Source organism: Theropithecus gelada, chromosome 6 (assembly GCF_003255815.1).
Source record: "Theropithecus gelada isolate Dixy chromosome 6, Tgel_1.0, whole genome shotgun sequence".
NCBI classification, from domain to species: Eukaryota; Metazoa; Chordata; class Mammalia; order Primates; family Cercopithecidae; genus Theropithecus; species Theropithecus gelada.
The window spans coordinates 156,395,172-156,415,265 of NC_037673.1; positions in this window are offsets into that span (position 1 = coordinate 156,395,172).

Consider the following 20,094-nt stretch of genomic DNA (forward strand, 5'->3'; position numbering starts at 1 on the left):
TGTTAACAAATGGACAGCAGACCCACACCATTAGGCAAACAGCACAGCTTGACTGGGTTAAAAATCCCTGCTAAAGCACACAGGCACTCTGTGGCCTTGGAGACGTTAATAAACCTCTCGATGGCTCAGCATCTTCCTCTGTGAAATGGGGTTAATAGTAGTCCTTCTTTCATAGATTTACCATGGGGATTCAATGAGTAGCTTCACAGGAAACAGGTTTGTCACTCCGCTGATGTGAGCAACCAGTACGTGGCAGCTGACGGTATCTGAATTGAATATAATTGCTTTGTTCTCATTGTACTTATTTTTAGGGTTATTTTCTGCTTGGGGAACATGATACTGGTTTTTCATTTTTAATAGCAATACAAAGTATGTTTGTAAGAGATGTACTTAAAGTCACCCAAAAAAGGCGTATTAACAATAGAACAGATAATATGAGATTGTGGCAAAAATCATAAGTGGTACTTAAATAACTAAATTTTGGGAAGCCTGATCCAGTGTAATTTACTCATTTTGCAAATGAAAACCTGAGTCCCAGAGAGGGAAAGTGACTTCCCCAAGATCACACAGCAAGCTAGCAGCAAAGTGATTCTAGAATTCAGAACCCAGCTGAGTGTTTTACCTAACACACTGTATTCAGGTCACTAAGTTAATCATGTTCTAAGAATGAACAAATGAAAAGGTACCCCATGAAGTGAGTGATCACTTCTTTGACATCTTGGTACTGGAGCTATTATTATGGAAATCCTCAGCTACAATGAGCCACTTCACTCTCTCTTTTTTTTTTTTTTTAAAAAAAAAGGAAATAATATCATTTTCAGGGTTTTCAAAGAATTCAGGCAAGGCACAAAAACAATTCAGAACTCAGGATACTGTTTTATTTGGCGCATGTGTAAGATATGCCTTTTGGTTCCTAATTTTTTTCATAAAAGCATATTCAGGCTAAAACAGAAAATACTGTGATGACCTTTTTTCATAAAAGCAAAAAGGGCAGGCAAGAAAATATTTGTTTCATTGGAGGACAAAGGATGAATTTATGTGGTCCAGTGTAACCATAGCATAACAAGATTACATCGCGGGGGTAAAGTCAGTCCAGTGGCAACTGGAGAGCAAAAAACAAATTGCTCTCCAGCCCTGTCTGAGTGGTTCCTGGCTTCAAAACGGAACAATAAATTCCCAACCCTCTCCAGTTGTTTCTTGTTAGTAGGCAGGGCTGGGGGCCTTTTAATTTCCAACTTACTTTAGGTATTGATTACTTGTAAGTGCACTAGAGACCAGGCAGTGGACTTAATTCTATTAGTAGGAGTGAATAACTACCTCTGTCCAGCACCTGCTGCAATGAGCAATGTGTTAAACTCCTCCACCTCTGAAGACGTTCTTCCTTCCTTTTAGGAGATGGAATTCGTGTGTTTGGACTGGAATCTGGGCAAAATGGAAAAATTTGAGGTGAAACCAGAAAAAGAGGTTTACCTAGGAGTTATCCAGTGACTGTGAGTGTTCTCCCCTCGGTGTATTTCCCACCCCTTACTCTATATGAGGATCACAAATGTGGAAGTCCTCAGCAGCTAGGCAAGGAATGGAAATGGAGGGAGCTGTCTAGGGAAAGTGGGGACCTGGAGCATGCCTGCCTCTCCAAAGGGGTGGCAGCCACTCAGTTGCAGTCACCTGTCACCTTGTGATGCAGGCCCAGTATTGCCAGATATTCTCATCACTAAAGAAATGCCAGAAACCTAGATTTTTGTAAATTGCTCTGATTTTTAAATGTCAGTGACTGGTTTGCTTTTTTCCAAAATTTAGTGTAGGCTCAACACAAGCATCAGAGTGCAGCTTCAGCCTGCAAGCACCTCTGCTCTGTCCCTTCCCCTGAGCAGTCTCGCTCTCTCTGATTTTCAAATGCCAAGAATAAGCAGTGACTCCCCAATCTGCACTCCAGCTTGACCCCCACTGGAGCACTACATCTGCACTTCTCAGCTAGGGCCCACCTCCTGGTTTGTGTGTGTATATGTGAGCTTTTTGCTTTGTTTTTTTATTTTTCTTTTTGGCCAACATTTAAGGCATTGATGAAGAAGAAGGAGCCAATGAAGGAAATACAGGAAAGGAACCCAGTTGATGGCATCCAACATGGCAGAGAGGTCAGGATGGTCTCTTGTTCTTCTTGTTCACGGTGCCTGGTTCACAGAAGGTGCTTAATAAATCTTTGTGGACAAATGACAAAATGAGGGAATAAAGTGAAAGACAAATGGAGTCACTGTGTTGTCCATAAGGAAAACTGACTAGGATCTGAAGCAGAAACTATCAGCCACTGAAATGGAATCAACAATGGACAAACCAGAGCTTATAAAGTCAGAGTCCAACTAGGAGAGAAAAGAAAGGTAGAGAATTTAAAAGCCCATAGCCTGAGTCAGTTGGGATGTATCATTTGGAGACAGAAAGCCTGAGTTTGAATCATTGCTCTGCTAATTAGTAGCCACAAGATTTAGGGCAAGTCATGAATCCCACTGGGTATTGGTTTCTACATCTGAAAACAGGGACTGAGATTATCTAAGTCCCGGAGGTTATTGGGAGAATCAAATGAAACGATGGAACTTAAAATGCTTTGCAAACTGAAAGACACCCCAGAATGGGGAGTGGAGAACAGGAGAGTCCAGTCACGTAGAAGGTGGTGAGTCAGAAGGACAGTGCAGAGCCAACATGTTTCTTAGGCTGTCTGCATCATTTAACATGTCAAGACGGCTGTTTACCCTTGGCTTGGGTCACCCTGATTAACAGGTGCATGGCCAGCCGGAAGTTTGACTCTTACTAAGCTGACTGGACGACTGAGTTGGGAGGAGCTCCTTAACTTGGCCAGTGATGGAAGACAGCTAAGACAGCAGCCAAAAGCAAAAGCAACCTTCCCCATCCAGCCCAAGGATGACTGGATTATCTGTGAAACTCAATCGACAATCTGTCTCCAAGAGTACACATGAAACAATCCTTCCAGGGCCTCATTGTTGATGAAGAGGGTGCACCAACAAACAAGCTCATTCAGGGTGTGAATTATTTATGTTCGTAGGATGCAAGTTTACACGGCTCCATTAACAAAAATTACATCTGGCAACCACTTCTAAACAAATGCAGTGACTGTGGTTTTAAGTAGTGAGCTAGACAATAAAATAGAGCAGCTTCCTCAAGCCTGCTAAGTAATTCTCTCCTTGACCTCAGCAGCTGGAAGCTCGATAAATGGTTAAGAATGTGGGCTCTGGAGACAGATAGACGTGGTTCAAATCCTAGCTCTGTCGCCTTGGGCCTCTTAACCTCTCTGAGTCTCAGTTTCCTCAGCTCCAAAATGGAAATAATAATAGTAGCTACTTTCAAGAGAAGTTGTCGGGATTAAATGAGATGATCTTTTCAAGAAGCTAAGCACAGTGCTTCTCTCAAAGAAAGCAGTCCAAAAATGATAGATAATACATTTGCTCCTACGGTCACTCCAGAATTTCACTGTAGATCTACTCTCTTATTTGCTGGGATTTGGAGGATTCTAGACTGTTAAATATGTGAACACCATTGAATTAAGACAATTTAGAACAAAGAGTTTATTTTCTTGGGGCCTGAGAGCATCTTGAAGGCCCATAAGAAGCTTTTTAGGAAGACATAGAGGACCCAAAATTTAAAAAGCTCTAGGCAACTTGCAAGCTCTTCAACTAGAATGGCTCCACTTTGACCTGTTTTTTTATACAGGAGCTGTATGTACCATTTTGCTTGATGAACTGTTTTTTACTAGTAAAAATAAGTCAACATCTTCATTGTACAAAGAGAAAAGCTGAGGCCCAGAGAGAAGCTGAGGCCCAGAGAGAAGTGACTTGACCAAAAATACATTGTGAGTATGTACCAGACACAGGAATGGGTTTTATGTCTCCAAATGTTTGTTAAGCATAAAAAAATTAGTTTAAATTATTAACTATTAGATAGTTAATATTCTCAACACAACCATTCTGTCTTTAATTAGATCAATGTTACACTCCATCCAACATGCTTCTTCTCCTTTGAGACATAGACTAAAAAGATCTATCTTACATCCAGACACATGGAGAGCCTCACTTAGGCACACATATACCTTGTACCTGGGAACTGCAGCACAGCTCAATGACTTTCACATTCTGTTATTTTGCTTTTGCTTTTATTGTCAAAATGTTTCATAGAAGATCAAACCAAGACAAACTAAAAGAGATCGGGACAAAATAAAGAAGGAGGGAGAAAAGAGAATCCATGAAATCCCAAATTAGGCAAGTTCTATATATATACAACGTCTACTTCCCAGGAAAACCATTAAATTATCATCCTCACATCCTCACATGCAACCTCAGAGCTGGCAGCTATTGAGTGTTTATCTGGCAGCAACTGAGTGTTTATCTGAACCAGGTTCTGTGCTTAACACGTCACACATGTTTGTTTTCTCATCTAGATCTCTCAAGAATTCTATGAGGCAGGTATTACTATTCCCATTTTACAGATGAGGAAAAAAGAATAGAATTAAGTAAGTAGCACAAAATCACAAGGCAGGGACAGAGCCAATACTTGAACTCACATCAGCATAACTCCAGAGCTCTTGCCTTTAACCGTGGTATACAGTGGATTTACCTACAGCCACATGTAACTTACATGAATTGAACTAGATATATTCAAATAAACAATCAAAACAAGTAGAGAGGGAAAAACAAGTGAACAGCATACGTGATCCCACCTGTCCTTCCTCCCTCTGACCATGGACTCCAAGGTGAGTGCCAGATTGAATATGTTCTTTGATGGTCCATCCATGGCCACATACACATCATCACCACCGCATGCAGAAAGTGACTCTAGGGTTTAAAGACACACTTTAAACACTTTACTAAGTGTGAGCCAGCTACATCATCTGAGGCTCCAAGAAGCAGTAGTGATCTGGTCCAAGGTTGGGAGAAAAATGACTGCATTCTATCAGTCTCCGACAAGAGCAAGGAAGTCTTTCAGAGGGACATTCAAGGGAAATTTTGACCACACCATTTTCCTCCTTAGGTGTTCACTTGAGACCTCCCTTAGGAGTTGTATATTCTGTCTCTGGACTGAAAGGGAGCCTAATGGGGAGGCAGGAAGGCCAGTTTCTGGCCCTCACTCTGCCACCATACTAGAATGAGATATCTTCTGTCTGCCAAAAGAGGATCACTTAGGGAGCCAAATGATTAAGAAGCCGTCACTTAGTATTTGGGTTTAGTCTCCGAGGGCTGCGGGAATTGGGTTACACCAAGTTGATCTCTACGAGGGGACTGTCCAGACCCTCAGGAGATTCCATATCTCACACGGAGGACATGTACCAATACCTGCCCCATTTCCAACAACTCCATGTTGTTTAGTGCTTGAGGCAATCCTTTCCCTGGGTCTATGGGGAAATAAAAAGGGACAGCCTCTTGGCTTGGAGGCATCATTGCAGCTGGCCTGGGGCTCAGACCTAGACTTGGAAACAAGGACAGGCTGCAACCCCTCTCCATCCCAATCAGCAACCCCTGCCTCATCCCAGCAGCTGGTCACTGGATCATTCACAATATCAATGACAGAAGAAGGTGGCAGGAGCCAAGAGAAAAAAGGAAATCCTTTCCAGCCAACTGCAATCTGAGCTGTCCAATCCAGAAGTTTATATTATTAAAAATAAAAAGGGAAATGAAAAAATTGACCAAATGTAGTTATAGGGAGGCTGAGATGGCACATTTTAGGGCCTCTTGGTGAAAGATGAGGACTTCTCTCAGCCAGTGGGTTTTGTCTTTATCATGCCAAGCAACCGTTCTCAATGGCTTTTTTTCCTTTAAAGGAATTGACCCATTTTATTCGAACGAATAGACCAGTTGTTTGAGCGCCAGACAACATAGCCTTCATATTCTTCTGCAGCTTAGCAAAGTTTCTCAAATAACAGCTTTGCACGCCTGCCTGGGCTGATGAAACGTGCAACTTAATCATCTGGGGTGGCCAAGAGCCAATGTGACTGTTAGAGGAGAGAGTCAGACATAACTGTGTGGAATGAAGGTCCAAACTCTGTGGAACTCAGTGGACAGCAATGCTTTTTAGAGCTGGACCCAACTACAGTAGTTAGACCCTCACCCAATGGAATTTCACCTGCAAATACTGAAAGGACCTAGAAACAAACACTCCTAGACCTAATTGTGCTGCTGCTTGCATTGCACTTTGTAGCATAGTAGCCCCTGACTTCTGTGGTCTGCTCATTAGAGAGGGACCCTCTGCCTGTAACCAGAGGGCTGCTCTGTAGGTCAACCTGCTTAGCTAGGGCTCAGGAAACCAAGCCCTACCCTGACTCCAAGGCTAAGGCAGATAGCCATTTGCCACTAGTACCTTTATTATCCAGTTTTAGGGAGGGGTGGATAGGTGTGCATATGCATGCATGCGCGCATTTATTACTATTGTTTATATGCATATATATCGTATGCATATTTCGCTGTTATACAGCCCAAGAACCTTCCTCTCCTATAACTTGCTTTTATTCTCAAATTGGATTATAGGTAAGTCTTTTCTTCTCTTTCCAAGTTGTAACTTACTAGGCCAGAATTTTCTCTTGCATCCCTACACTGAGAGAATGCCAATGGATCTTAAAAGAGGAATCACAGAGATCCATTTTCCAGTCCAATGCTTGGCTCCCCACCCAGAGCCCAGTGCAGGACTGGCTCACAGTGGCACTTGGTAAATATCTGGCAACTCAATCAAGAGGTTGGTCAAAAGGCTGACTGGGGTTTGCTCCACTCAAAGGCAGCTTCAGGTCCTTGGCTCTGTGTCCTTATTAAGCTGGAGCTAGAGAAGACCCCAGCCATTGTCTAATAAACACATGCACACACACAATTGTAAGCTCTACAGGACAGGTTAGGATGTCCCAGTCCGTTCAAGGGGCAGCCCCTGAGCCAAGGATACAAGCACCAGTAGTTCATTTGGGAGGTGATCCCAGAAAGCACCAGTAGGCGATTTGGAAAGTAAGATGGAAAGGAAGGAAGCCAAAACATGACGTGTTAATGAGCAACTGAGTCATATTCCCAGTGGGGACCTCTGGCTGACAATGGAGCACATGCCTCAGAGTTGCCCCTACCAAGGGATATTTTCTACCAACTCCCATCTGTTAACTGAAGGCTTCTCCTGCAGATCTCAGTCCCTAGCACCCCCAGACTGCCCTGAGCATTGGCCAAGCATGCTGAGAAAGCCCTGTGGCAGAGTCCTGGGTGCATGCAGCAGGAAGCTGGGGAGTAAAGGAAAGATGAGTGCCTGTGGGTAGGAGGAGGGCTGTAACAGCAGCCGACACAGCTGGAATCCCTGGTGCCTATAGCAGTGCCTGGAACATAGTTGGTGTCAAAAAACCAAGTTACATAAATGAATGCATTCATTCCATTTGTTTTACAAAACTTTTTTAAAATTATTTTTTAAAAGGGGGACACTTTCTTCAAAGGAAATCTTATGAACAAAATTCAAAATGTAAGAGATGAAAGAACAGTTGTCTGATTTAAGGACCAAAACCCCATCTCCTCCTTCTACTGTCTACAGACACGGTGAAGAACATCCAGGGCACCTCAGAGCACAGGGTGGAAAGTCCTGGTCTAATTCATTGGCTTCATTTTACAAACAGGACAATTGAGTGCTCTGTCTCTGGTCCACCAGTGTGAACCCTGGTGAATATTAGCATGCTGTCTCAATCTGTTCTCCAAAGCTGAAAACCATGAGCTAGTGCTGAAAATCAAAGGTAGCCCAGGAGAGTTGGCCAGCGAGGGTGGGTGCCACCCTGGGCTTTGGCTCAGACTAAGAATCTCCCCCTGGAAGCACGTGGGAAGCCCTGGCTGAGGACTGGGATGTTCTTCCCCAAGACTGGAGGAAAAGAAGAAGCATTATTGTAAAATCATGACACCTCAACTGTCTCCAAGAACATAAGCAGTTAAGTCCGATGTCACTTGTGTCCCATTGCTCCAGAAGCAAACTTAGTAGCCAAGGGGTATGTCAGCACCATCCGTTGTCACTCTCACAGGAGCTGCTTTTCACAGCTGCCAGAGGGGCTGTCATCTTGTACACACATGTGTGGAATTGAGTCCCCTTGTCCCTGGGAAGATTTGCTGGGCAGACACATCTTGAGGGGGTGGCTGGGAACAAAAATCCTGAAGAAATTAGAAACACAAGTTTGTGCTAGAAAGCCAAGTTTGAGGTCACTAAATTGAAATGTACACTCATGGACAGGCAGAGAGAGGTGGAAAGGAAGATGTGTGTTCACCCCCAGGAGCTGGACCTGTTGGGCTTCCTGTGGCAATGCTTGGATCACACACATGGCATTCAGCCCCCTGGGTCTAGGTTTCTTGCTGCCAACACTGAAAACCCCAGGCCAGCTGCCTTCCCTCTGGTCTTGACATTATCTGGACATCAAGTGAGGCAGCCAAGTTCACCTCCTAGTTCTATGGATGCAAGGGGAAACATATCCCTTCTTCAGTCTCTTTGGAGCACCCGGCATTCCCTCTGCTGACCAGAAAAAGAAAAGAAATAATAAAAATGGCTTGGTGTGAACCCCAGTGGATATTAGCGTGCCGTCTCAGTCTATTCTCCAACGTTGAAAACTAATGGATCATTCCACCTGAGACAACTTGCCCTGTCTCCTCATCTCACAGATGAAAATGTGAGGCCCAAAAAAGAAGTGACTTGCCTAAGATTGCAGTTATTTAAGAAAAGATCTGGAATTAAATGCCAGCTTTTTCTAATTCCTGCTCCATCGCCTCTTTTTCTAAACTAATTTTAAATAAAATCTACCTTTTGTTGTTTTAGCTCTGCATTTTTTCCCCTCTTTTCCTTTCTTTGTTTCTTTTAAATTTTTAAAACTTTTTTAGCACTGTGCCTGGCAAAGAGACTTTCATTTAATATTTGTTGAATAAAGTATTGTAAGAATATGTAAATGAATCTTCTTTCTGAGGAAAAATTGGGGCTTCTTAATTTATTATATTTTATTTATATGAGATGGCATTTCACTATGCTGTTCACGCTGGTTTCAAACACCTGGACTCAAAGGATTCTCCACCTCAGCCTCCCGAGTAACTGGGATTACAGGTACACACCGCTGTGCCTGGCAGGACTTTTCTTTTTAATCCATTTTTCAATCATCATAGATCTTTCAAATGGTACACGCATAAGCATGTTGGATAAGGTGTCTTCTTTATAGAAAGTTGAGGTTGCTAGATGCAGTTCAGGGTTCAGAATAAGAAAGGGTGATTAAAAAGTGAGCAACATTTGGTAGCAATTGAGAAGACTGTTGCAGTAACGCCTCCTTGGAGCATTCTCAGACCCTTGTCCATGGCCCAAGGCAAAAAGAAGTTCAAGAGCTTGCCTAGCATTAGGCCAAAATTACTTCCAGTTCCAAAATTCTGTAATTCATCACATCAATTGACCTAAAATCAGGATATCCTTGCTGCTGGCTATAATCATATCTATACCCTCAAAACACTCAGCCTGATAAGGTGATTTATAAAATCTTGTTATTTCTGTCCAAAACACCCACAGTGATTTCCACCTAAGAGAGAAGCCTCTGGACATCAGAATGTCTCTGGCGCAGCCTGAGCTTGTCTCTTTCGACTTTACCTTCTTATCCTTAGCGTTTAGACACTACAAAGCCAGCAATAGGTTTCATCTTTGTTTGTTTGGATTTTGCTATTTACTAACCACTCCTTTTGCCCTCAGTAAAACAGGCTGACTGTAAACACAATCTTTTTTCAAACAGCACAGACACTAACAATAGCTGTCAGCATTTTTACGATCACCTGTCTTTTCACTTCCCTGACTCCATCACCAAGCGTTTGAACCTCATCCTAGTGCTCTCATGAGCGCCACCTTTCTTTTTTTTTCTTTTTTTTTTTTTTTGAGACAGAGTCCCGCTCTGTCATTCAGGCTGGAGGGCAGTGGCAGGATCTCGGCTCACTGCAACCTCCGCCTCCTGTATTCAAGCAATTCTCATGCCTCAGCCTCCAGAGTAGCTGGAATTATAAGCACTCACCACCATACCCGGCTAATTTTTGTATATTTAGTGGATACAGGGTTTCACCATGTTGGCCAGACTGGTCTCGAACTCCTGACCTTAGGTGATTCACCCGCCTTGGCCTCCCAAAATGCTAGGATTACAGGCGTGAGCCACCGCGCCCGGCTGCACCACCTTTCTTTAAGTACACTGGGTGAAGCCCTTTACATTGCCTCCTTTCATTCTCACAACATCCCAAATGTGGTGATTACTGGTTCCATTTTACAGATTGGAAACTGAGTCTCAGAGAGGTTGTGACCTGCCCAAAAGTACACAGCCAGTAAAGTGACAGAAATGGGTTTCAAATCCAGATTTTATTTCCAAAGGTCAAGTCTAAAAATAAAAATAGCTACTAAGTTTTTATACCTTTACTATGTGCCAGGCACTATGCTAAGTGCCTTGTGTACATTATGTCAAATCTTTACAGCAAATCAATAAAGTGGACTTTATTCTATGATTGAGAAACCAATGGCAAAGAAGGGTTAAGTGACTTGCCCAGCATTATACAGCTAGAAAAATGCAGCCAATAAACAAATTCAGAATTTCTAACTCCTAAGTCTGTGCTCTTAACCTGGAAACTGTATGATTCCCTCCACTCCATCGGCTGAGACAGATTTGTGCATAAATGGAGTCACATTCTACACTCTATTACTCTGTTCTGTAATTTGTTTATTTTTCTCATCAGTAAAGGCGGGCTTTCTTTTTTCTTTTCTTTTTTTTTTTTTTGAGACAGAGTCTCACTCTGTTGCCCAGACGGGGCTCTCACTCTGTTGCCCAGATCTCGGCTCACTGCAGTCTCCCCGATTCTCCTGCCTCAGCCTCCCAAGTAGCTGGGATTACAGGCGCATGCCACCACACCTGGCTAATTTTTGTATTTTCAGTAGAGACAAGGTTTCACCATGTTGGCCAGGCTGGTCTTGAACTGCTGACTTCAAGTGATCCACCCACCTTGGCCTCCTAAATTGCTGGGATTACAGGTGTGAGCCACCGCACCCGGCCTGGTGGGTTTTCCATTCTTATCTGTAAACTTGAAATAATGTGACCCAATCCTGCTCCCTTAAACCAACAACCGGTGCTTCCTCTATTTGGTGGTCCTTCTATTTGATCACAGCCCCACACCTTGCACACTGATCTCAGCCATCTTGCTCTCTGTGACTCCTTGACTCCTTATCTTTCATTCGCCTTCAGTTTGCTGTCTCACACCAACCCCTCAAACCTGAAACTTCATACAGGCCACTGATCCAGACCTCGGGTTTCAGACAAACCCTCATTACCCCGATTTGGCCACTTCTGACCAAGACTCTGGAAAGACACATCACCCCTTGCAGCCAGCAACCCAGTACTCTAGCCTTCAACACAGCCCTTGCCTTGCAAGCAGTTGTCTTCCTCCCCCGCATGGATTTGCTCCGGCTTCATAAACAAGTCAATGACAGAAAGTCCATCACATAAGCTCTAAAATTCCTATAGTTAAAAAATAACATCTAATGTTGTCACTTCACTTAAGTAGGGCGATGAAAGTTTATTGATAAATATGCACAGACGACACCATTCTGAGGTTGAATTATGTCCATTACTCTGCTTAAAGTAATCTAATTGTGTGACTTTGGGTAAGTTACCTCACCTCTCTGGTTATCAGCTTCTTTATCTGTCAAACAATGGGTACAACTAGGGAATCCCAGGCCCCTGCAAACTCTGAAATCCTATTATTCTATGATTAAAAGAAATGACAAGCCTGATAGCTATTACTCCTATCAAGGTTTTTGTCCAATCATTAACCAAACTAATGAGACTGTTTCTGCAATCCAGCTGCAAAGTTCACTTTCAGAGAGAAGGGGAGGATTCGGGAAAACTGGACGTTCCTGGACATTGCTGGGGAAAAAAGACTGAGTTGATCATAGTGTGCTGTCAACAGTGAAAGAAAATCTGGGAGATCCTCACAGAAATGGGGCGCACTTTGGAATGAAGGAGCACTTGTGGTGAGTCAAAAACTATTAGCCGACTGCAGTCAAGATGAAATCCACTTTGGAAATGTTTGGGGTTTTTTTAAGTTTGGCTCAATCACTTGTTTTTCATTGTTCCTTATGTAATCTTGTGGGATGTGGCGTCAGAAAGTCATAAATCATTCATGGTGCTTTGCAAAAACACACACACACACACACACACACACACTGTGCAAAGCAGATGCAACTTAAAATGAAATGAGAGAAGTTTCTGCGTGAAACCAAAAAGAAAAGCGTAACTCACATGGTTTGCAGCCGACGCTGATCACTAATTCTCGAAATCTCTATATAGCTTGGTCATTTGTCTCCAGTTTCTTGTGCTTCATTTTAAATGGAGAGTGAGTTAAAGATATAGCCTATCACAACTGCATTGCATTTTTCCAAGAGTCTTAGAAAAGATGCTGTAGTCGCGGCATTTTTGGAAACGATTCAAACTGGCAGATTTTTATTTCCTGCTTGAAGAAACCCAGAAAGCCCTGTTTTGTTCAAAAAATCCCTTTTACAATATGCTTGTCACTACTGTTCATAATACCTATGGATCAATTAAACTCTTTTCGTGAAATATACGCTTCCTCAAAACCTACATACAAAAACACAAGTAGCCCCTGGCAGACGTAACCCATAAAGCTAACTCTAAAACATCAACACCTTAATAAAAGTGGTTTAGCTGAATTATTTCTGATGTGGCAGCTAGCTACGATGAGGTTTCTAATAAACAGATAAATTATGTTTTTTTAAATACTCTTTCATATTCATTAACTCATTTCAGCTTTACATAAGTAGCAAGGAGAGTTGGGTGGTCATTCCTTAATTCATTCCTAGAACAAACTTTATTGACTGCCAAGCACTATGTAAAAGTTCTAAAGATACAGACAAGATAATAACACCCAGCCTGGGCAACGTAGCAAAACCTCATGTCTACCAATATATATTTTTTCCATTAGTCAGCCATGGTGGTTTGTGCCTGTAGTCCCAGCTACTCAGGAGGTTGTGGCAAGAGAATTGCTTGAGCCCGGGAGGTCGGGGTTGCAGTGAGCCATGATTATGCCACTGCACTTCAGCCTGCGCAACACAGTGAGACTCTGTCTAAAAAAAAAAAAAAAAAAAAAAAAAAAAAAAAAAAAAAAAAAAAAAAGATGGGCTGAGCACGGTGGCTCATACCTATAATCTTAGCACTTTGGGAGACCAAGGCCAGTGGATCACCTAAGGTCAGGAGTTAGAGACAAGCCTGGCCAAAATGGTGAAAGCCTGTCTCTACTAAAAATACAAAAACTAGCTGGGCGTGGTAGCACACCCCTGTAATCCCAGCTACTCTGGAGGCTGAGGCAGGAGAATCACTGGAACCCAGGAGGCAGAGGTTGGGGTGAGCCAAGATCGCACCACTGCACTCCAGCCTGGGCAACAGAGTGAGACTCTGTCTCAAAAAAAGAAAAAAACAAAAAACAAAACAAAAAAGATAGTAATGGTACTTGGCCTTATGCCGCTCGCAGTGTAGTGAGGGACAAACACATAAAAACCATTACAGAGACATAAACCAATATGAGAATGTCTCCCAAAAGTTAAGTGTTTTTTCCCACATCAAACAGCTAGAAAGTTCTGGGGCAAGAATTCTCTGCAAAGTCTAAGGTCTCCAAAGTCTAAGTTCAGAACACTCTTGACAACACTCTACAGCATTTTATACATGAATAAATTTTGGTGAAAGAAAATGAGGAAAAGAAAGCTCCCAAACTGAGGTTCTGATATTGGAGGGATAAGTCAGGTTAGTTATCTCAGGAACCACTGAACGGCCAGCAAAACTGAGAGAGATTTCTCAGCAGAACAAATGGGGGAAGTATTCCCACAGATCTACTTCGTAATTTCTCCCCAGCAGCCTTGAAGTGATGTCCAACCTACAGCGTCTGGCATTGGGTTGGTGCTCAAGAAACATCTACTTACTCTCTGTTCAATTGAATTTAAATGAGTTATATGACCTCTTTTGGGTATGTTACCAAATGTCAAACAGTTGCCAACTGGCCCCCCCAAAATCCTTGAAATCTCCATGATATTGCCTTGAACCCTGAATTCTACAGCATGGGAAAGCCTTAAGCCATCCTCAAGACCTTTGCATTTTTCTGGTGTTGAGAATCTTTTTGTTGGCTCACTAATTCCATTCTACCCATGTCCCAAGGCATAGGGCTTTCTCTGTTTTCCATGAGAAATCTATTTATGTCTGCCCTTTGCTAAGCTTTCAAGAATTCATTGAAGATCACACAGTTCTGGGGAGTGATTATATCATGTACAATGCAGTACAGCTGATTCACCATCTTGCTGGTTCTACCACCCTCTCCCTCGCCCTCTCTCATATTTTCCTCTCCCTTTCTTCCTCTTCACTCAGGTACAGCTATACTTGCTGTAAGTATTTTACAGTAAGTGGGCTTGTCAAGGGGTTTTTCCCCACCAAGGTGGATCTCTCCTCAGAAAGATTCTCAAACCAACTGCTCAGACAATAAAAGTGTTCCATCTCTTATTCCACCCAAGACTGAGATCAAAGATGGAGACCACTGCTCTTTACTTACCATTATTTCCTTTGACCACATGATGAAAGATGTCAGAGAGTCCCTAGCATAATAGAGCTCCTGAGTGCTCACCTAACTCAATGGAAGAACTGCTTTCACCTTGATCCAATTGACAGCTTATCTACCTGGCTTTGATTCTCTGGAACCACAGACTTTCTTCATCGCAAGTGTAGTCTGACGTGTTCTGGATCTGTGTCTATAAGCAACAGAAAAAAAATTGTTAAGCACCCATTGCAAACAAAGTAAAATTCTAGGGACTGAGAGAGAAGAATCATGGCCTCTGTTCTATAAGAACTTGTGAGCCCAGCTCTGGCACCAACTTACCATGTAATTTTAGGAAAATGACTAATTTCCAAGCCTCAGTTTCCTCATATGTGAAATGGTGATATTATCAACACCTACCGCAAAGGGTCATTGCAAAGAATAAATAAGGTAAAGACAAAACAAAGAGGCAAAACATGTAAAGTACTTGGCGTAGTACATGGTTAATAATGATAATAAATTATGTACAAATAAATCAGTGTTTGCTGATTTATTTGCTGATTTATCAGTGATTGCTCAATGAAATGGGAAAAGATGCATAATATAGGCAGATTTTGATAGGTTTTATAGGCGAGTTACAATGTCCTATGGGGAAATATGGGAGGGAAGAATTCATTCTAATTTAGAGGATTGAGAAAGGATACTCAGAGTAGACAGGAGTTGAGCTAGGTGTGAAGAACAAATAGGACTGGGACAAAAGATCTTGGGAAGTTTCCACATGGTATTGAGAATCAGTGTTGAAAACTCATATATTTTTGGTAGTGTTTCAATCTTGAAGGATGACGATCTTGGCTTCTACCAGTTTTGGTGAGAAACTAGGTTGCTATATTCAGAAACGATTTGGTTGATAGAAGTCTTTAAAGCTTTGTGGCTAAAACTCTACCTGATCCCTATGCAATCTATGGGTGGCACAGTTTTTATAAGGTCTGAGGTCACATTACCTGAAAGTTCATTTAGACCAATACTCATTAGATGTCTCAACCGTTGTGGGTACAACATCCTTATTCAAAAGCCAACTCATTATCAGTTCATACACCTCCAATGATAGAACATTCATTGCCAACACCATTTTGACCACAGTTAATAAACTGAAAGGAACCAGAGGGTAGGAAACCCACCAGGTTCATGGGATATCATGGTAAGAAGGACATAGTTTCCAGAAATTATCAGTTTTAAAAGGAAACTTAGCTTGGCTCTAAGCAAACCATTCAACCTCTCTGGACCTCAAAGCATCTCTCATCTTGCTTATGGCTCTAATATCCTGAAGCCTCAATCAAAAACATAGCAGAGATTAAACAACATATAGTAGAGAAAAATCAACTGAAATTTGGCACACATATGTATTTTATAATTTTCAACTACAAAGTAAAGGGATTATTATTATCACTATGAAAGCATTTTATTTGAATTCAACAAGCATCATGTCAGTCCCCAGGGTTACAGACCTGCATATTCCTACTCTACTCCACCCCGGACAAACCATGCCTGGAAAGCCTTCTATCCAGGTGTGGATGCCTCAGTTTAACAGCTATACCAGTACGCTATGGTTTGGCCAGAAGCTGCAGATATAGCTGGAACATAGGCTGTCATCTAAGTGAAAACTCTTATCAGAGCTGTATGAGACGAACTAAAGTTCTTTTAAACTACTGAGAGTAGAACAGGTGTCCACAGGTAAAATTATCACAGAAGTGGATTTCAGTTTTACATAATGAAAATCATCCTAGTTATTAGAGTTGCCCAACTGGAAAAGCTAATGAATCCCATTGCCAGAAGTATTTCAGAAGGATCTGGAGAACTAACTCTTAGAGTAGTTGTAGAAGACATCTTTGCATTGGCTAGGTGATTAGTCCAGAAGATACACAGTAATATTGATCATGATTGATTCATTTATTCAACATATATTTAGTGAACACTTCCTGACTTTGAGGCTTCCATCCCTGGGTTTAAATCTCCACTGTGGTACTTCCTAGCTGTGATACCTTGAACCAGTTAGCGTCCCTGTATCTCAGTCTCCTCATCTACAAAATGGGAATAATGATCGTTCCTGCTTCAGAGAGTTACTGTGAAGATAAAAGGAGATGATTTATATAAAGCAGTTTTTAACAGTGCCTGGCACATAATACGTAGTCAATTAATATTAGACATTAGGAGCAGTAATATGTGATATGTTACTGCTATAATATATTGCAGCCAATGGCAGGCACTGAACTAGACACTGGATTACCATGGTTAAGAAAACAGACATCAATCCTACCTTTCTTGAGTTTAAAGTCAGCCAAGAGGTTGGAGGGTGTAAAAGATAGTAAACAAAAAGTCACAGAAACAAATAGAGTTTCAAAATGTGACAATGCTATGAAGGGAAAAAAGAGAATGTCATGATAGCACATAACAGAGAGGAAGGAGACTCACCTAGACTTGGAGGTGCAGGGAAGAGTTCCTTTAGGAACTGACACTTAGGCTGAGTTGCAGTATAGATGCATCCCTGTACCAGTGATTTAAAGGAGTGCCCTCACGCTTGAATTATTTTAAGTCCACAGAGAAAGCAAACCATCTATCTGCAAGAGTATGGCATCACCTGGCAATCTGATTCCCAATTTGTGCATCAAGACTCACATTGGCAGTGTAAATGTAGACAAGCTCTCTTTGCTTTGGATATTAGATTCCATTTGATTTTTCTCTGAAATCTATAAACTCATCAATAAATCCATCCATCCATCCAATTCATTCAATGATCCACTGGCCTATGGGAAATTCAAAGATATATAGCCCCCAATGTCAAAAAATTCTGCAAGGGAAGCTGATGTGTGTATAAATTCCTATAAGTGAAGATACATGGGAGTGATGGAGGGAAATGCTATGGAATTTTGAAGAAGTTGGAAATTCAACACCAATACGGATATGAAGGGAGAAGTCGTTGGAAAAAGTGGCATGTTGAAGTATGCTGAGGGATTCTATGCAAAGTGAACTCAAAGGAATCAAATCTTACTCAGCATTTGTGTTCTAAAATCAATGCATAAAGCCAAAAAAAGTCATAAATAAAGGATAGTCAAAAGTTCCTTTAAAAATATCTCATGAGACACTGTGTTGGAAAATGACACTGTCTCTCAAGAAATCCAATACAGTCACTGTGTCCTATAGTCCCGAAATCAATTGTTGTTGCTTCAGCTGAATTCATGAGCTTGCTTTGAGGGGCCAGGTTGTATGAAAACCATGAAATCTTCCACACTGGACTCATACATGACGTGATGAGATGCTCATCCTGTGGGAAGACCATGGGAGTGGTGAGGAGTAGCCGTGGCCATGTTTCCCGCATCCTGCAGGGCAGCACTCACCACTCAGCATGGAAAAGGAGACAGAACTGTCCCTAGCAGCTTAGCCATCAATTTGCTCTGCTCTCAGCCTCTCTCAGTCTATTCATGTTATTTTTTGCCAACCAAATAGTTAACTGTGCATGCATTAAATATAAATATAATAATGTGTCCATGTTTGCAACATGGTTAAAAACCCAAGGTCAGCAAAGAGCTGGGCTATTCAGGAAACAACTCAATGGCCCAATATAACTGGAAGTTGGGGTCTATATTAGTCTCCTAAGGCTCCCATAACAAAGATTCCATCCTTTGCCTCTTCCAGCCTCTAGTGATTCTAATTCCTTGGCTTGCAGCTCCTCCCCTGTGTCCTTATGTCTCAACTCTCCCTCTCTTTTATTTTATAAGGACAACAGTCATTGAGCTTAGGGCCCACCCTAAATCTAGGATCATGTCATCTCAAGATTCTTAACATCTTCCAAAACCCCATTTCCAATAAAGTCATATTCACAGGTACCGGGGTGGTGGGGTGGGGTTAGGACTTAGACATATCTTTTGGAGATCTGCTATTCAACCCAATACAAAGTCTAAGAAAGAGAGTTTAAAAAGTAGATTGAAGCCCTGTTTTGACAGACTTTGAATGCCAATTTTGAATGACTTTGAAGTTATAGTTCTCTTCAGAGTTGTGATGGTGGCAACTTTTACTTATATGCTATTTAAACATCTCTCTGCAGGGTCTCCTCCTCTGCCTTACTGTTCCTCTCTGACACCCTGGAGCCCTTCCCCACTACTTTATGTACTCACGAGGGATCCTGCAGGACAATAATCTCTGAGAAACTTGATAAACTTCAACATTGCTTTTTCATGTCCTAATCAAAATTCCCAACTTGTATCGTATCCTCTACATGAGTGATGATTAATCAACTAAAATAATCTTATAAGATTAAAATATTCTTATAATTAATCAAATAAAATAATCTTATTTTAAAATAATAAAATAATTAAGGCACTGGCTTGTCAACATTGTTAGAAACTGCACATGTGGCAGTTTTGAGTATGTCTATGTTAATGAGTGCTCTTGCTTGCAGAGATGCAGCTGCTGCTAGGGACACCACCTGAAGCAGGGAGGGAGAAATGCCCTGACTAGCTGCTGCTTCTTGTCCCCAAATTATCATTGGCCAAACTCAGCTAGAATCCAGCTGACACAGGAGCCTGGGAGCTGCATCTTGCAGAGATAAGGTCCCTGTGATACAGAACAGACGTGGGAAGGGAAAGACACTATGGGAAGACAAGTGGGCCCTGGACCAGCACACTATTATCCCCATTTTACAGAAAGGGACATGGAGCTCAGAGAAGGTGATATAATTGCCTAGAGTCATGCAACTGGTGAGTATGAGTGTGGATTTTGAATCCTGGTCTGTCTAAATCATAAGCCTGAGGTCTTGCCATCTTGCCTGGCTCTCACTACCGTCATAGAAATTGTACTTGCTTTGTCTGACTGCTTGGTCAGGAGATAGACCAAGGTGCTGAGAGGTGGCTTCATGGCTCTGAAATCTGCAATAAAACCTTCCCTGGATTCAAGATCTGGGTTTTTTTTTTTTTTAATTCTGGGATACATGTGCAGAACGTGCAGGTTTGTTACATAGGTATACATGTGCCATGGTGGTTTGCTGCACCTATCAACCCATCATCTAGGTTTTAAGCCCCAAATGCATTAGGTATTTGTCCTAATGCTCTCCCTCCCCTTGCCCTCCACCCCCTAGCAGGCTCTGGTGTGTGATGTTCCCCTCCCTGTGTCCATGTGTTCTCATTGCTCAACTCCCACCTATGAGTAAGAACATGCAGTGTTTGGTTGTCTGTTCCTGTGTTAGTTGGTGGAGAATGATGATTTCCAGCTTCATCCATGTCCCTGCAAAGGACACAAATTCATTCTTTTTTATGGCTGCATAGTATTCCATGGTGTATATGTGCCACGTTTTCTTTATCCAGTCTATCATTGATAGGCATTTAGGTTGGTTCCAAGTCCTTGCTATTGTAAATAGTGCTGCAATAAACTAAGTGTGCATGTGTCTTTATAGTAGAATGATTTATAATCCTTTGGGTATACACCCAAGATCTGGGCTCTTTGAATGGCACACAGTTGCAGTGCT